The 18,805-nt window shown below is 39.5% G+C and overlaps 1 protein-coding gene across 2 annotated transcripts in view; it reads right to left on the bottom strand.

Annotated features, from left to right (window-relative positions):
* The window catches only part of SPOCK3 (SPARC (osteonectin), cwcv and kazal like domains proteoglycan 3), a 171,380-nt gene extending 170,915 nt beyond the window's left edge, over positions 1-465 (bottom strand). For both annotated transcript variants that reach the window (XM_039551262.1, XM_039551261.1), the window contains exon 1: positions 350-465. The gene's annotated coding sequence lies outside the window, so the exon portion shown is untranslated. The remainder of the gene's footprint in view (positions 1-349) is intronic.
* Between the last annotated feature and the right edge of the window lie 18,340 nt (positions 466-18,805).

Here is an 18,805-nt window from a genome sequence, read left to right on the forward strand (position 1 = left end):
CGCGGCTCCCCCCCTCCACCGCCTGGAGACCCGCAGGGCGGGAAGCGGCTCCCGCGGCCCGGCCGCTGGGCCCCGAAGGTGCGGGCCGGGCGCCCGCACGGCCCGGGGCACGCCGGGCGGTCTTGGCCGCTCCGCGGCGGCAGCGCACCGGGAACTGCCCGGCGGGACTCCCATCCTCCTCGCCGAGGCGCCGCAGGCAATTAAAATAAGAATTAAAATTCGGGGAGAAGGGGTGAAGTTGAGGCTGAACCCCAGTCCCCGCTCCTCAAGGGATGCCCTCCACGAACGGAACCAGCGGGAGCGGGTCGGGCGCGGCTGCCGGCTGGCAGGGTCGAAGGGCTGAACTTACGTCTCGGAATTTGTTCCACTGCCCGACCTCCTTGTCGTACTGGGAGATAGTCGTGAGCCATTGCTTATCGTCCAGAAAATTGCCGCTGTCCGGTCTGCCCCGGCCGCCGCCGCCGCCGGGCTGCACCAGGCTGCTGCACACACGCACACCAAGGCTGCCGCTGCCGTGAGCATCTGGGCGAGAGGAGACATGGGCAGGGAGGTTACCCACAGCGGAGCCGAACCCCGGCCGGGGGCTGCCGGCGGGGCACGGGACAGCCGCCCTCGGCGGGCCCCCTCGCCCACCTGAAAGCGGCGAGGGGGAAGGGGAAGGGGAGGCTGCCCAGCCCGTCACCTTGCTGCGAGCCCCGCACCCGCGCTCCTCGCCGCGGCCGGAAAGGCGGCCCCGCGCCCGCTCCGTCTCCGCACGCGCCGCCGTCTGCGGCCGCCCGTCCGTCCGCCCCGCTCCCGCGCCGCGCGCGCCGCCCGCCCCTCGCCCCGCCCCGCCCCCGCCCCGCGCGCCGCACGGGAGAGGCGCGCGCCCGCCGCTCCCGCCCGGAGCCGGGCACCCCGCGCCGCCGGGAGCCGCGCGAGGCCGGGAGCACGGGCACATCCCCGGGCAGGGGCGCACCCGCGCCGCGCCCCGCCCGGCCCCGCAGCAGCCGCGCTGTGCCGCCGCCTCCTCCAGGTGGGGGGGGTGCCGCTGGAACTTCGCTACAGCTGCGCTGGCGCCTCGCACCCCGCGTTAAATGGGCGAAAACCCCTAGGCGGACACGATCCTTCAAAACTCACAGTCATGTCATGATAGAACTTCCCGCGCCTTCGGGGCAAGGAGAGACACAAGCTCGCGAATCGCCTGAGTGCTGATGGAGGCACATTGTGATGCTGTCTCCCGTGTTATCCCCTTTTCTAAGGATCGTGCACTCTTCCCTCTCTTTCTGGCTTTTGTCTTTTAAACAGCAACGGTATGTTAACTCAAAGCCTTCAATGACATTTGGTTGCTTTCCCGAATTAGTTAAATTTAATTCAGAACTGAGCAAGGTGCATAAATAGTTCAATTACCTTTCCAGCATAGCTGCCTCCATATTTAATTTTAAGTTCCATCTGCCATCCTGTTGACCTAATTAATCTAATTTTTAATGTTAGCTTTATTCCCTAGACTTGAGGAACACTCTGCTTTTTAGATTTGTATTAGCTGCGTGTTGCAAGGTTTCGGCAGAGGGAGTAGGGCAGAGACTGCGGGGTGGCCTCTGTGGGAAGAGGTGTGCGGCTCTCCCGTTTTGGGAACAGCTGGCTCCTGCCAGCCCCGCAGTGGAGACATTGCGGCCACAGCTAAGCCCTTCGGCAAAGCCAGCGGTGCCTCTGTGAAAGCATAGCCAAGAGAGAGCGGAAAATGCGGTGCGGAGAGAAGAAGTGGGAACAGAAACGGTGAGAAACAACAGGGAGCACCAAGGTCAGAGAGAGAGATGAGATGATGCTGTTCGTGGCAGAGAACTGCAGACCCTGGGAGACCCATGCCAGAGCAAAGGGATATACCCAAAGAAACTGTGGCAAGCCCAGACCAGAGCACATTTTCCTGAAGAACTGCAGCCCATGGAAAAGCCATGCCAGAGCAGAGGAAAAGTGTGAGAAGGAAGGAGCAGCGAAGAGAAACTGTTACATACTGACAGTACGTGCCCTCAATTCTCTCTGTGCGCGCCGGGAAGAGAGGAGTCTGGAATGAAGCTGAGCCTGGGAAAAGAAGGGAGAAAAGCTGTTGTTTTAACGTGTGTCTTCTTCTTCACCACTACCCATACCAGCTTTTACACTTTTATTTTAATTGGCAATAAAGCTTCTCCCAGTCAAGTTTGTCTTGTCTGCAACAGTAATCGGTAAACAGTATTCCTGTTTTTATGTCAACCCATGAGCTCTCTCACTCCAGTTCTTCCTCTACTTGTCCTGCTGGGGAGAGGGGCTGTGAGCAGCTGGGTGAACATTTGGCTATTAGCCAAGAGTAACTCACCATGAGGTTGCCAAGTAAGTTAAGAACACAACACTCCCAGTGTGGTTGCTGAAAGTATTTTCTGTGCTCTGGGCTTTGTGGTTTTCAGACTTGGAACTAGGGTCAAGTCCATCAAGAGATTCACTGATGGCAGAAAAATGCCACTTCATGCAAAAAGAGAAGTGATTATGAGATTGCCACTGAGTTTAGCAAGTTTTGATTTTGGTCATAAACTGTAACTACAGACAGATAGTAAAATATTAATTAAATCCAATAACCTACGTCATACACTACATAATACATGCCATTTTGTTCTCAAACTTGTATCACTAAAATCAATGAAAATCCTGTCACCCATATGACAGATAGAGAGGATGATTGCCAGATTAGGATTTATGTGCCTGACTCTAAAAATGCTACCTATCCAGAATGACATTATATTCTGTAATAAATGAATCATAAAATTCAAACCAAAGGGATAGAGGGACTGCACAGAGGCTAAATAAGAATCAATAAAACAGTCATGTTATTCTCAGGGTGGGTTATAGAGTCAGCCCTTTATAGAATCATTCTCTGACAACCCAGTTTGTATTTGTCAGTCTTAATGTTAATTTCCTACAAATTGCTTTGCCCTTTGGCAAAGAAGAAATTTCTCTATAAAGCTAATGATTTTTATTTTTTTTAAAGAATTACTTATTTTAACTTTTTTAACAGCGTTCCAATTCCTGAATTTGTGTTTTCACTTACCCAGCAATCAAGGTAATCTGTTTTGGTTTTTGGTTTGCTTCATCTGTGTTTGACAATTTCATCCAGATAATATTAGTTAGTACTTTTAAGTTGTTGCTCATTTTTCCATATTTGGAGAAGAGGAATAAAAGTGGCTAGGATTTGCATTCAGCAAAAATTCTTAGAAAAGGCAAATCTCTTCTGGTTTGAGTTTTACAAAAGTTTCACTGCAATTTCTCTAAAAAGTGATCTTCAACACCTATGACTGCAGTTTCTACTGACAACACATACTAATGATCAATTATATGTAATTTTGTCTGAACCAGGCTATTTGAAGCCTTTAATAATTCTAAATGTATTCCTTATAATTTTAAGCACTCTGATCTCCACATAATTGGTTTAAGAGCCTCATTCTGATCAAGGGCTTTACACAAGTTGGTAATTCCATTTATTTGAGCATACAATGATACTTGATTGAAATGGCATTTTGAAGATACAAAACTAAGAAGTTTTCTTTTTTTTCCTCAATAATTTCACTTCTCTTCAAAGATTAAACTTACATATCTTGAGAAATATTCTTTATTTTAAATGTACATACATTTCTTACAGAAAATGTAACTATTTTTACCTAGTGATGTGTTTAACAATAGCATCTTTAAGATGTGACAGGGAATCTGTTACTGCAGCAGTTGTAAGAGAATAATACTAATGGTAACACAGACATAATTTTAAACTGAGAGTTTAGAAACTGCCTCATGGCTCTTCATCATTGTCCAGTCAAGAAGCATTGTTGTTATTAACAAATATTCATCTCTATTTCAAATATGATCTATTTTGCAAATTTTTAGTAACATAAATATTTTAAGACTTACTAATTTAGAATCATAACTGTTCAGGTACCTTTACCTCTGACTAGCTGATGGAGCCTACAGGGAGGTAGTGATGAAGATGATATAGCTGGTAATATACTTGTAAGTTACACTACTGGTGTGAGCAATATGGTTGTTGCACAAGGAAAAGGACAGAATGAGAAAAAAAGAGGGAGTATACATTTAAATATGTACTTTGTGTATACATCTCAACGTTATACGAAAGAGTGTTGGAATTTTGTAATCTATGCACCAAGATATATAGGAAGAAAAGCTTGTATGCATAGGTTACTGACGGAACAGGAGGGACATGCTGAGAAATCATTAGGAAATGCAAGGAAATTTATGCCCTGAACACTGTGTCCCAAAAGTGCTTTACTCACTTCCTGCAAATGAAGAATGTGTTCACTTAAGGCAATAAAGTATGGAGATAAAATAGTTTTAAGAAATTAACTGCAAGGGCTGTGTTACTATATTTGAATAAACTTATGTTGAAGGGAATCCCAAAGGAACATCTAGGTATCCCACTGCCCACAAGCAAAGCCAGATATATGTTGTCACTGCTGGCAGATGTCGATCCAAATCTACTTCTGGAATCACCATTGGTAGAGTCTGTCAGTGATAGAAACTCCACACTGATCTGTGTCAGTGAGTTTTACTGTCTAACTTTAGAAGGGGTTTCCAAAATCTGAAACAAGTTCATCTTGCTGCAATTTAAATTTATAGCTTCTGGTGAATCCTATTCTCCAAAAGCATGAAGAACAAATTACTCTTTTCCTCTGATCAACAGTCTTTCCCATATTGGAAACCCTACTCTGTATTTCATCCCTGTGATATGTTTACTACCATATTTTAACCCTGTTCTTTTAATCACATACCACGGTTTTGAGATCTCTGATCACTTTATTATCCCACTGAATCTTTCAAATTGGACTAAGACGTTTTTTATTGTCAATGTCTGGAACACTAGAAAACCATTGAACAGAGCAGATTTACTTAATAAATGTAAATTATTTTGGCTTGATAGGATTTGCCTTTTCTTTGGTATCTTCCAGACATTTAGACATAGTGTGCTAAATTACCTGTCCCTGTGTTTTCCAGAAATTGAGAGTAGAATGACAAGAGTTTCATTTTCTGACCCTTTTCAATGCACTGGTTTGAAGGTCCCTCTTTTAAAGCAACCCTTTAATTTGCTTTGGTTTTTTACAGTCAGTCATCTGGTACCTGCTTGTTCTCTACAGTTTCTCAAAAGCAATGGCTAACAGTTCTGAGACCCTTTCAAACAATTCTGCAAATATTCAGGGGCAGAGTTCATGAGATGATTACAACAATCACATTTTTACAAAAATTACAAAATGGATTCATTACAGACAAAGTCTTACCTAAGCCCTTTTTTTCCTTCTCATTGCTGTGATGGCGGACCTAACCAACTGCATGCCATTAATGACTGGTACATAGGTTTTAAATTATTGTTTCTTCCATTTCTCTCCTTACTACATTCTTTCTCCACAATGGGACACTTCCTTTCCTTTTATCTTCTTTATACTAATACTTATTATGTTTGCAATGATTTCTTACTAACCTTGATGTCTTTTGCTAGTTGCATCTCAATTTCTCCTTGACTTTTGCTACTTGTGTCTTGAACTGCTTTGAAGTATTCATCTCTTGCTCTTCTTTGACTTTCATCTTCTACTTCAGGCCATTGCAGACTTCAAGATTTAATGTATTTGTCTTCTCTGGCTTTCCCTATTCTTCTGATATTACTGCAATTTAATCTTTAATATTTTTCCTGTAGGGTAAATGCTCCAAAGTGCTGATATTTCTCATTCTTCATGAATTTGATCAGATTGATAAATACCTGGAGATGTCTGCTAACACAAGTACTCTCAAAAAGACACATATAACAAAGATCCAGAGAGCATGTTCGCTCAAATGGTCAGCATTAAGGACACATGGGTTTTTATGGACAGCTTACACATGTTTCAGAATAAGGCATTGTTATGTGCACCTGTCCAAGATCAGAGGCAGACCACCATCTCAAGCAAAGAGCTCTAAGCAAAGCCCTCCCAAGCTTACAACTGAAACAGAAAACATCTTAATGGTGTGACATCTCTGCCTGACACCGCATCTAATCTTTCTGACATTCTATATAGCCCCAACAACCACAGCAGATGCAACAGGAATTCACAAAGATATATCCTGGAACACAGACTTTCACGAATAGGAGAATTTCTTCTTCATCCAAAGTTGTTCAACACAGAAGGATCTGGCTTTTTATTTAATGCAAACTGCAGAACTTCCCCAGCCAACCTCAGCGACTCAGGTTTGACAAAGCCTATTCAAGAAAAATACCTTGTCTAGAGATAAAAATCTTAATTTTTCACTTTGACTACTGAATTTTTAAGTTGTCATTGTCAAAGTTAAGTTTATGTTTCTAGAAAAGCATGCAATTAATTTTTGTACTTGCTGATGTTCAAAAATTCAAAACTCTTTTCTTGTCCAGTGAACAATTTAAACTGTACATTAAAATTTACAACACAATAATAAGCAGCGTCTTGAGGCTAAGGACAATCTTCTATCTTTACATATCAATTCTTTTAGATGCAGTTTATTCATTATAAATTGGGAACTCTTCTCATCTGACTGTTCTCAGTAGATCCATGAAAAATCTGAAGCTTTTCCTGTCCTGGAGTTTTATCTGGCACACATCACAGCTTCCAGAAAAAGGCAAATGTCCCCCTGTGTCCTAGTCCCAGACACACCCTTTCAAAGCAAACACTGTATGCAGTAGATTTTCTGTGAGCAAAACAGTCATAACATCATAAGATTGATGGAGCTTTTAAACCAATGCCTATTAAGACCTTCCTGTGTTATTGATGATCTCCTTGAGAAAATGTTTTCCTAGTTTAAGCATCTCTAGCTATTTTATATGTTCCTTATACAGAAGTACTCAGAGTCAAGAGCTGTGGCTAAATTTTCAGATTTGGCTTCATTTAAGCACCAAAAAATGTTGGGCATCTAGCTGAAGTTTGTGTGTTGGATGGTGACGTGTTTTAACCATTTCACAGCATAAAATCTCAATAGAAGTAATTCAGAAGTTGGGTAGGACATAGGTACCCTTTGTCAGCTTTGACTTCTCTAAATTTCTTTCTCGCCTTTCTTGCCATTTTGTGTGATTAAGTATCCTAGAAGTTTAAGGAGTAGGTCAGCAGTTTTCTAATCCATACCTGCTGTAGTTTATATGTTTTCCAAAGTATGTGACTGAAGAAGGTCTTCCACATGTTTTTTGTTCTCAGGCAAAAATGAGAAATAAGGATAGGCAAAGAGGGTGTGTTACTTCTCCTATTTTTACCCACTGAAATTTTCCTGTTTGCTCAAATATGTTGTCCAGAAACACAGATGTACAATTTGAGTTATGCTCAACAAAAGGTACTGTGGGTGATAGTATGATGTCAAAGGTATATTTGGTTTGGGTGACCTTATTTCACTATGGATTTTCATGCCTGAAGTAAGTTATAAGAAAAATTTTGCAAATTCACTTGTATAACTTACCTGGGCAAGTAATTCTAGTGCAGAAAAAACTAGAAGATGAAGTATATAATGAAACTTTTAGCTCTTCATTCTTTTATATAAGAATGAAAATAACATGAAAAAATGTGTATTATATAGCAGAAGAGTTTGGGGTTTTTAAATTTTCTCTCTGAAACACACTCTCCTGTTTTTCTTTACTATGTAGATCACCAGCATCTTTTAAGAAATGTCTCTGTAACACAGTTTGAAAAAACATTAATTATTCTAATCATTGCGGTTGATTAAACAGGTAGAGGACCCTTTTTGATTCTTCATTTACCACTTTTCCTCCTTCCTGAGAGTTCTGCACAGCTGGAGATTTTCAGCCCCATTGTAGCCTCCTCATCTTAGTAAAGTTCTTTTGGCATGCTAATTAATCTCCTTCCTAATATTTATTTTCCCTGACCACAAGCCATTGTCTGCTTTTACATCTTATTTTGAAGAGACAGGGTTCTTGAAATTCTTGAATGTCTCTCTTAACAATAGCTCTACCCTATACATAATGTAGCAAGCAAGAAAATTATTTAATGAAAAATTTCTAACCTTGAGACTTTTTTTAATGGGGTTTTTTTAACATTATACATGACCTTGCTTTTCTTTGAGGTTTTTTGTGCAAAACTGGGGTTATTTTTTTTCTGTTTTGCCAAAACACTAATCCAAATGGCAAGGTTTACTCAAATACTTAAACCAATTTTTAATCCAATTTATCCAATATAGAAATGTTCTGCTTTATATTAGTTCTTATTTCAGGCTTTTTTGAATCTTATTTACTGAAAAACAAATGTTCTCCTGTAAAATGTTTTATGCATGATATCCAAAGCATTGGATACGATAGAACATACCTTGTTATTATATACTGGACATATATTGGATATATATTGGTTATTACATATCAAACATCCCATCAAGCTTTATCTTCTTAATAGAGCACGTATTATTAAACACTTCTAATATATTCATTGACATTTAGACTGTTACAGAGGATTTTAATAAAATCTAAATAATTCTAATAATGTCTAAAAATGTTCATAATAAGGTGTCATTTATGAAGAAAGCTATCCTTTATCAAAATGTTTTACATGAGAAGTAAAAGAAACAAGGCTCATGTTTTTAGACACCAAAGATGGGTAGCTACAAATTCAGCCTAATGTCACACCTCTGAAAGATGTAAGTCTTTACAACTTAAAAGGGAAGCACAAAAGCAAAAGTTAAACTGATCAAAACAGAACCATCTTGCCCCTTTCTTCTGTCAGTAACTGAGCAAAGGCCTTCCCCTATAAGTGTCCTGTATTTTATAGTGAAGACAGGTTTACAAGCAGTACTTTATTGACTAACTGCAGGCTGATAAATTAACCTATGGAACTAGCTAGAGACTGTCATGTAATTTAGAGTTTAGTTGAACCCACCATGCCTCCTTCACCTAAAACACCTCTTTACTATAGAATCATAGAATCATTTAGGATAGAAAAGACACTTAAGATCATCAAGTCCAACCATTAACCCAGCACTGCCAAGCCTATCCCAAACCATGGCCGTAAGTGCCACATCTACAGGTATCTTAAATACCTCCAGGGATGGTGACTCAACCACTTCCCTGGGCAGCCTGTCCCAGTGCTTGAAAACCATTTCCATCAAGAAATTTTTCCTAATATTCAGTCTAAACCTCCTCTGGTGCAGCTTGAAGCTGTTTCTTCTTGTCACCTGGCAGAAGCAAGCAACTCCCACCTGGCTAAGCTTCCTTTCAGGCAGCTGTAGAGAGCAATAAAGTCTCCCCTGAGCCTCCTCTTCTCCAGACTGAACAACCCCAGCTCCCTCAGCTGCTCCTCATAAGATTTGTGCTCCTGACCCTTCACCAGCTCCATTGCCCTTCTCTGGACCTGCTCCAGCACCTCAATGTCCTTCCTGTGTGAGTGGCCCAGAACTGAACAGAGGATTTGAGGTGTGGCATCACTGAGTACAGGGGCATAATCACTGCTGTGGTCCTGCTGATACAATCTGTTGCCATTTTTTCTGATGCCAGCCAGGATCCCACTGGCCTTCTTGGCCACCTGGGACACACTGCTGGTTGACCAGCACCCCCAGTCTTTTTCCAACAGGCATCTTTCCAGCTGCTCTTCCCCAAGCCTGCAGTGCTGCACGGGGTTGTGGCTGAGGTGCAGAACCCAGTACTTGGCCTTGTTGAGCCTCAGACAACTGGCCTCAGGTCATTGCTCTAGCCTGTCCAGATCCCTCTGTAGAGCCTTGCAACCCTCCAGCAGATCAACTCCCACTCAACTTGATGTTAACCTGGAGGACTGCACATATTCAAAAGAATGTTGTGACAAAAGTCAAGCTTTGCTTAGTTAACATGTTAGATTTTGGAGCAAAGTGTAAGCATTAAAGGAATCTGTATTACAACAGAAGAGGATCCTTAGTCAGTTTTACAGTTCAATCACAAACCCTATCTATTCTTTGGCTCCGTTTCTAGACCTGTGTAAAATGTCTTAGAATTTCATGGGTTAACTGGCTTATTTTTCTTCTGCAAAACCACATTTACAGTAGAAGCCAAGTCCATTCCTAATCAAATACATAATTTGACAGGAGTACACATTTGTGCCCATTACGTTAATTTGTTTTGGGCCTGTAGGCACTATTACACATGCTGTATGTCTTACCTTGTTACCAATTCATTCAGAAGTGAGAGGAGGCTATGCAATTAAGTACAATTTCTTTACAAATAACCTGCATATAAAGTCTAGGTCTCTGAAATGACATTTCTTTTTTTCTTATGAATGTGCTGTAATCATTAAACTTTCTGTATAATTTAAAAGTAAGTTAAATTGATCATAAATCTTGCAAAAAAATAAGATAGGAGTTTTAGGATATAACTCAGAAGACCCTCTGCACATTCCTACCCAATTTTTAAATATGAAAATATCAAATTTATTGCAGGAAAAAAACCTTTCAATTACACATTTCTTCACAGAAATTTCATTTATTAAAACCACCAACACCTTTCTCATCTTTCTGTCACTTCCTGTCTTTCAAAATCACTTCTTTCCAGTTCATTTCCTTTTCTGTGGTTTTCAGAATACAAATACGTAGTTTCCTTCTACCTTTTCCTTTTCATCTTTTTTCATCTCTCTCTTCTTCTCTCACTTTCTTCAGTTAACTGCTTTGGCTGTATTTTATCTTAATAATCACATATATGGTCTATTCCAGAAATGGAAAATTGATGTGGAACAACAACAACACTGCTGTAGAGTTGGCCCTCCAGATTACCAGAATTGATGAAGCTGTTAGGAGTAGATTGGTACTAATTTATAGATTATTGCAGTTTCCAGCCTAATCTCTCTATATTGAACTGGACATTTTGAATTGGCAGCAGTGTTTCAGAATTGGCAGCTTGTCTTAATCAGGACATCTAGGAACTAAGTATTTTTCCATATGATCATTCTTGTAATTATTTTGATTTTTTCATCATCTTTAATACATTAAAAATCAGGGGAAAAAAGTTCTAAAACAAAAAATAAAAACCCCACAACCAAACAAAATAAACTCCAAGCCACCAGGAAATAACCCAAGGAACACTGGAAAGGAACTCCAGTTCCATGGCACTCCAATTAGCAAATAATCCAGCTAAACAGTTAAAATGTGTTACTGCAAAATAATTTCTTCCTGTAGGATGCTAACTCTGCTTATACAGTAGGCATTTTCACATAGCAAAATTTACCAGTTTATCCAACCAAATGGAAAGATTTCATTTTGTCAAAATTCAGCTGACCTATTAAAAAGTAGTTTCCATCATAATTAATTGGCTGCAATTGGTAGTTTCTGTATTTCAAAGACTAAGTTTCTCAGAGTCCTAGGCTGTGTAGGCCAGATATGTCTAAACCCCAAAGCACACCATAATGAGTTGTAGACAATGTAGTTTTGTCAGAGAGCCTGGTCAAAGACTTGGAAATTTCGAACCATCTGGCTTCTTAGGCAGCCCATAGGAGAGAGTAGGAACGTTAAGTGTTCAGACAATAAAGAAGTAATTTAGAGATACCAGTACGTGCAATTTGACATTCAATTAAAATTAATGTTTCAATTCAAGGCAATTAAAACACTGAAATTAAAAAAAAAAAAAAAAACTTTTTAAAGTTAGGATTCTACAAATAGTTTTAGGACATTGACTTTTCATCTCAATCAAAGAATAACCTACTTCTAATAACAGGGTCTCTCTCAGATTCAGAGTTACAGAACAGGAACAGTTTTAGCCACATGATAGAAGACTTTCTTTTAATCAATGTGGAGGAATGACACTCTTCATCACTCTGTAACTTTTTGTGTTGGTGACCACATATCAGAGTCATAATACCAGGGGGTGTTGCAGTGGGGATCCTGCAACACGCATATATCAAACCAGGAGTCCCGTGGAAAGGAAATATATATGGACAGACAGATTCTTGCTAGATGTTTCAGAGATGTTTATTTCTCCAGCCGCATGGCCGGAGCTCTGCCGAGGAACTATTCCAGTCACGGGACCAAGGGTCCTTCTGCCCGCGCAGGGAACACAAACCAACCAATGGGAACGAGGCTGAGCAGGGGCAGGGAAGCCCCGTGTCTGTGCCCTCAGGGCCCCTCTCCCAGGGCTACACGGCGGGGGAGGGACCCCAACACCAGGGTTACTCAGACCTTTGGTTTTGAGAGAGATTCACAATAAACAATTACATTTTTGCTGGAAAAGGGAGGGAATCATGCACCAAGAGAAGTTTAAAAACCAGCAATGAGTGAATGACATAGAGCTTTCTGATTTTTGACATGTACCTGTAATTATCTTGGTAGTATGAAAATTAGCTCCAAGATAGACCATAATTCTCAGACCAAAACAGAAGCTGTGCGATGGGTAATATTTTGAGATATGGTACAGACATTTTTAGACAGTGTCATAAAACTTGTACAAGGAAATCATCTTGATACCTCCTCTCAGAGATTGTTCTGAAAATGGGGCATAGAATTAGAACAACAGAAGCAAATTATATCTTTCACATTAAATGAATAGGCTGCATTGATCAATATATACAAAATCACATTATGAATGCCAGAAGTCTGTACTAATCACTAAAGACTTGAAGTTGTATTTGAATCTGATTATTCCTGATCCTAGGCCATGTACACAGATAATATAAAGACAGAGAGTTATAAAGCAAGCAATGAATGCTTTTCTCTTAATAATAAACTTGGTATTTAAAATAAAATTTTCCTTTCCATAACTCATTCAAAGTGTTTTTCCCAATCTGAAAAAATGTGTGTACATATTGATTAAAATTCCCATTGTTCTAATCCCTTATCAGATTTTTGGAGTGAGGTTTTTAAGAGGTTACAGTAAACAAAATTGACAGGTAAATGGTGAAATCTTTGGGGTTTTGATTTATAACAGATTCATGTTTTATGGTGACACTACTCCCTTTTAATTTACTTTTTATTTATATTTATATATTTATATTTTTATTTATATTTATTTATATTTTTATTCTTTTACTTTTTGAATAGCAGGTATTTCCCTTTTTTTTTCATTTCTCCATTTCTTTGATCCTATTTGGATATACTCACTGGCCAACTGCTTTATGCAGCTGGAAATGAGGTTGTTTTGTCCTTTATACAATGCACTCGCAGGGAATGAAACACGTTTGGGTTAAAGCTCTGAAGAACAGTAGTGGTTAACAATGTATATACTCTGGACATTTGGAAAGCTTTTGTCTTTTTTTCCTTTAAGTCAAAGCGTATTAAATTATAAATTTCTTCAAAAGTATATGGATAATAAATAGGGAAGTATTAACTAATGTTAGGTTAATGGTTACAAACTGACAATGAAGATTAAGAACATAACGGTCTTGTGAGAGTATCTGTGAGCTCTAAGCAGGAATAAGATATTTAATAATAATCTTCATTAACTGAAATCAAGGAGAATACATTAAACATTCCAGTTCCTTAAGACACAGTCATTTCTAAATTATTTTTTAAATTGAATTTAAAATAGTCAAATATTCAAGAATTCAAGGAATGTGGCTCAAAGTTAGCTACCAAAATATTCGTACCTTTCAGAAGTTACTTCTAGAGACCTCTTTGAGCAGAGCCGCGCTCATGCCGACATCTCACCAGGACAGCTCCGGGAAGCGCAGTTGGCGCCTTTTCCCGAAGTACCTGGGAGAGGAGCGCCCCCCGGTGGCGGCGGGGAACCGCAGCGGTTCCGTTGCACCCGGGTCCAGGTGGGAATGAAAGCTGAGTAATTACGATCCTGCTACTTGCTCGCCGTCCTAGCAATCTTTCCATTCCTCGTTTTAAAAACAGTACTATTTCATTTTCTTCCTAATTATTTATTTAGAGAAACTGGATATTATTTGTGTTTCTGGATGTGTTTCTGTTTGTCCCTTACACTGTTGCTAGTTATACCTACAAAAATTCTTGATCCCAGAAGCCTTGCTTGCAGGTACTAGAACTCGTGCCTTTACAATTATCCTAAGGTATTCTGGCAACCCCGTGTGATTGCAGGCGTGTTTCAGGACTGCTGTTCTTTGAAAAGCTAATGCAAGAGTATCAGTAAGAGCCATGAGGAAGATTCTTGTAGTGACCAGCATTTTAATGTGCGTAGAAGCCTGTTGTGTAGATCTGTCTTTAGAATCAGTTGTGTTTCCTCTCAGCATGTCATTTTCCTGCGACAGCACTGCAGCAAGCAGGCAAGTAGTGCTATCCCCCTGCAGTAACACGATGCCAGACCCAAGTCCCAAAGTCTTCCCTGCAAATCTGCCTTAGAAGACAATAGAAGCTGGAATTAAACCACTGTGACAACACCTTATCTTCTTAAGGTGCTTGAAAAGCATCTGCAATTGTTCCATGGATACCAAGAAAATATAACATTTTTTCAAAGTGTAAGCCTGTCACAAATTAATAGATCTATGTACGTGTGTGTAGTAAACCAGATTATATAGCAAGAGGAAGGCTGCCTCTTGTTTATGAGGAAAATATGTGGGTCACATAATCAAATGCTATATTAATATTGTTGGCAATTTCATGGCAAATGACTGAAAAATTTTTATTACTCTTTCCTACGGATAATATTTTGTGATAAAGATTTAAGAAAGGCAAATTCATTGTTAATAATAAATCCACTTTCAGGAATACAAAAGGAAAATTTATGTACAGGTCATAATTCTGACATAGCAAAGGAGGCAAGATCAAAAGAAATGCTTCCTGGAGAAAGTAGCCCAGCCCAGAGATGTAATGAGAAGTGCAACAGGATAGTTTGTCACTTTCAGGCAGCAAAGACAAATTCTGCAAAGACACCCACAAAACCGCCACATCTGTGGAAATGTTTACGCTTGAGGTGCCTAGGAAATATATTTCAAAGCAGCCACACCATCCACCCAAAGTGAGACAACAGTCAGATCACTATCTCTGCCACTTAGTGCTGAGTTCAAATATGATACAAGGTTGAGCAAAAAGCTCACAGTCAAAATTTTAAAATATGACATTTAAGTAAGTCTACTTTTCATAAGCTTTGACTGTTATTGTTAATGTCTCTGGGTATTGTTAGTGTGTTGTTGCTTGTGTCTAATGATACACTACATCAGAACACAAATTTAAAATGGGCTTTTGCAAATCATTTACTATGTGTGCTTGAGCCAAGTACAGCAAACAATTACAATGATTACCCATTTTTGACTCTGCTAGAGCTGAACCGCAATATATGATGGATGCCTGTCACTCTAAGGCATTCTTTAAAGTCACCCTGAGGCAGGCACACTAAATGAAAGGCTTGTGTAACTTCTGTCTAGCTATTGCAGCTTGCTTTCAGCTTTATATTTATTCTTTCCACTTAACATTTTAATCTTTTTTCTTTATAACAATGTCATATTCCACATTTGTGGATTAGCAGATAAGGTCCATAAAAACAGTATTACTATCAGCCAGATCTCCCAGTGATTCTCTTGTACTCACAAAAATACTTTATACACACGAACAGCATTAGGGGTTGACAGGTTGAATGCATCCATCAACACAGTTCTGGTATCTTGGGATGTGCTAGCTCTTGTTTTCTGCAGTTTAGAAACACCTTTCTGTAGGACTCAGTCTCTCCATCTGCACAACTACCACCCATGTTGAAACCACTTGGGCACAGACACATATCAGTGTGCCTGTTCCCCTTCAAAGCTCTGCTATTTTAGTGTTTCCATCCTTAAGAGTCTCACATGAGGCAAGCTCCATACTTGAAAGGTTTGCACATACACAAATATATTATTACTACTTCCTAATACTGCCAAGATGTTTTCAAAAAATTTAGAAGCCCCAGTTCACAGGGTGCAGAACTAGGGGTCAAGTGTCTGATATAACCTGAAACAGTTGCATACTTTCATCAACTTCAAGTTTCTCATTTCCAAGCTAATACATAGTGGTTTAGTAACTGAAATGCTGTAGAAACCATGCACCTTGTTTCTGAAATGGAAATGAGAACACTTTGAGCTGCACAGGATCTACCTTTGAGAGAAGAGTGAGGCGAAAGGGCAGTCATAGGGGACCATGGGAGGAAAGGCCTAGGTGATATGTCGTAAGATTGTAACGTGAAAAGGAACTATGACTCCTTGGATTAGAGCACCCTGAATTCTTCAGGTGAAGTGTTTCTACCTGACAGTGAACTAGTGAAGGTATGGGAAGCACAGAAATCTGCTGACAGAATTTCTCTTGAGGAGGAAAGGTTTAACTAGAAGAGAAATCAAATATAATATCTAGATAGCACATGCTGTTGTTACCTGTTTACTGGCAGAATTTCCCAGTATAGGTATGACTATAACTGTAGGAGACTTTTTAGAACCTTGGGGACCTTTCCAGATTCCTGTTTGTCTTTCCCTGGCTGAAGGGCATAGGTTTTGACAGAGATAATAGCAAGTGTTATGTACCACGTTCTCTTGTACTGCACACATGTTTTTTTGGGTTTTTTTTAAAAACTGTGGACTTCTATCACAAAAGCAGCTAGTATAACAAATTTTGCTTAAATGTAAAATGACAGTCGAAAGCACTTTCTTTCCTTTCTCCTTGTATTAGCACTTTAGTCTGTCCTCCAGGCTGCCAGAAGAGTATGCAACTTTTGAAAGTGTATCTTAATGGCAGAAAGGATCTACCTGTCCATCAGTTTCCTTACATTAAAGTCATACCTCTTCCAACTATTCAGTGACTTTATTATCAGGGCACACTTTTCCCAAGTGCCATTGGACACTAACATGGTGTCAAAAGAGGCAATGTGCCTTCCTCCCTCACTCCATTCTTTGGGTCAAGAATAGCATGCTTCAGAGTCTCTAAGATTTTAATAGGACATCTAAAGAGTTTGAATAGTCCTCAGAGAACAGATGTTCCTTCAAAGCAATCACAAAATGCAAAACACTACAAGTGTGCAATTTATTTTTGCTGCATAAAATATTCTAAATTTTGTCTTTGGAGATGAATATAACATTTTCAGAAATTCCATTAAATTGTTTATAGAAGAGACTCTGATTCTACAAATGCAATACTATTTTAAGGTACACATTTTTACCCCTGTATGTTTTTCTTTCTGGCCAGTAAAAAAAATCCAAACAAGCCAAACGCAAGAGTTCAAATTGGCATTGCTAAATTTAGCTTCTGCATATTCTGGATGTAGTATTAAGCACTTAAATAACAAGCTCCATCCTCCCAGAACACAATACAGGAAACAGTGCATAGCAGACTCAGCTTACCTTGTAGAAAGCCACTTGTAATGCAATCAGGTTGAGTGGACCTGGGTTTTTCCACTGAGGTACAGCAAAATGTTGGCCTCTTGTTGAACTTCTGTCCACAGCTATTGGTCTCAAACAACTTCTGGAGAGTGGAAAAAGTACATCAGCACTACTAAGCTGCTTTTTGCCTCCCAGATAAGCTGTGCTATACATACTTCCCTCTGTTCCCCTAATCCCTTCAGTGTCTCACCTAATGCAGTCTTCCTTGATTGAGCTTTATGAACATGCCTTGCAAATGATCACTAACAAAATCTGAAAGGCATTATCGTTTGTGAACAATAAGACCTTCTCTTAGACAGTTACATTGAAGTAAAGTCAGTGAATTAAGGACTTTTGAAGAAATATTAAACCTTATTTGTGCCATGGTACAAGATCATCAAAACTTTCCATTAATCAAGACTTATGGTTTAACTGATGGTTCCAAATCTGACCTAACAGAACTGAAAAACAGTAAATCTCCAGAAGTACTCATCCACCACAGGACTGTTTAGCCTTCTTTCCACTAGCTCCCCAGTAAGGTCATTTTCAGCACCCAAAGACTTGGCCTCCAGGTGTTTCTTGCTCTTGACTGTCAACTGTGATGTGCCATATCAAGATTTCAAAAAAGGGAAAATAGATACCTTGCAATCTTAGAGGAAGTTACACTGTTTCATTTTTAAAGATTACTTGTAATTTCATCTCTTGTCATTCTCTCTATGTCTTCCTTTCCACTGGTTTGATGACTTTTTCTTTCCTCTGAAAAACTCTCATTTTAAGATGAAGGTGTTCTAATTCCACCATCCAATTAAAGAGGAGTGGTCTCTCCTTCCACAGATAGTCTCATGCACATCATTGCTTGAGATAACAAAATCATCTGTAAGGCAAGGTCTTTGCAAGTCTTCTTCTTTAAGAGACTGTGTGACAGAGATGGAAGAGGGGAAGCCTGAAAGCTGTCAGTGGAAATAAGACATTGATTCTTTTATCTACTGTAATTGGAAAAATTAACTCTTAGCCAGTAAGAGAGAGTTAAACAGCATTACACTCCACAATGACTATAATTTTAATTTAATGACAATGTTCAATTTTTCCTTACACCATTTGGAAATGGCTTAAACTAGCACAAACATCGTTAACCAGTTCTATTTCCTAACTCAGACACATTTCCTCCTTCAATGTCAGCGTTTCATGTTTCAAAACTTACTGTAACATCTATATTAACAATATAAACTTATCCCATAGTCAGAGTCCCAAACAGTTTTAGATGTTTCAAATTTTTAACTCACTCTGAAGTCAATAATGTACATACCAAACATGCATATCATTGAAAAGATGCTCAGGTTTTCCAGATAATATTACTGAAATCCATGCTGCATGCTTTTCCCTGTTAAAATAGACTTTAAAAAAATACAATAATTTTCAGCATAAAATCAGTGGGATCTCACAATATAAAAATTATTCTTTCTCTTATTTTTCATAATACCATAACACTTCTTAATATTTTTAAATTTAGTATTTGCATATCTGTTTCACAGAGAAGTTTATCACATCAGATAGAACTAAAAAAAGAAGTATAATTTACAGTT

The sequence above is a fragment of the Corvus cornix genome, chromosome 4, assembly GCF_000738735.6.
Source record: "Corvus cornix cornix isolate S_Up_H32 chromosome 4, ASM73873v5, whole genome shotgun sequence".
NCBI classification, from domain to species: domain Eukaryota; kingdom Metazoa; phylum Chordata; class Aves; order Passeriformes; family Corvidae; genus Corvus; species Corvus cornix.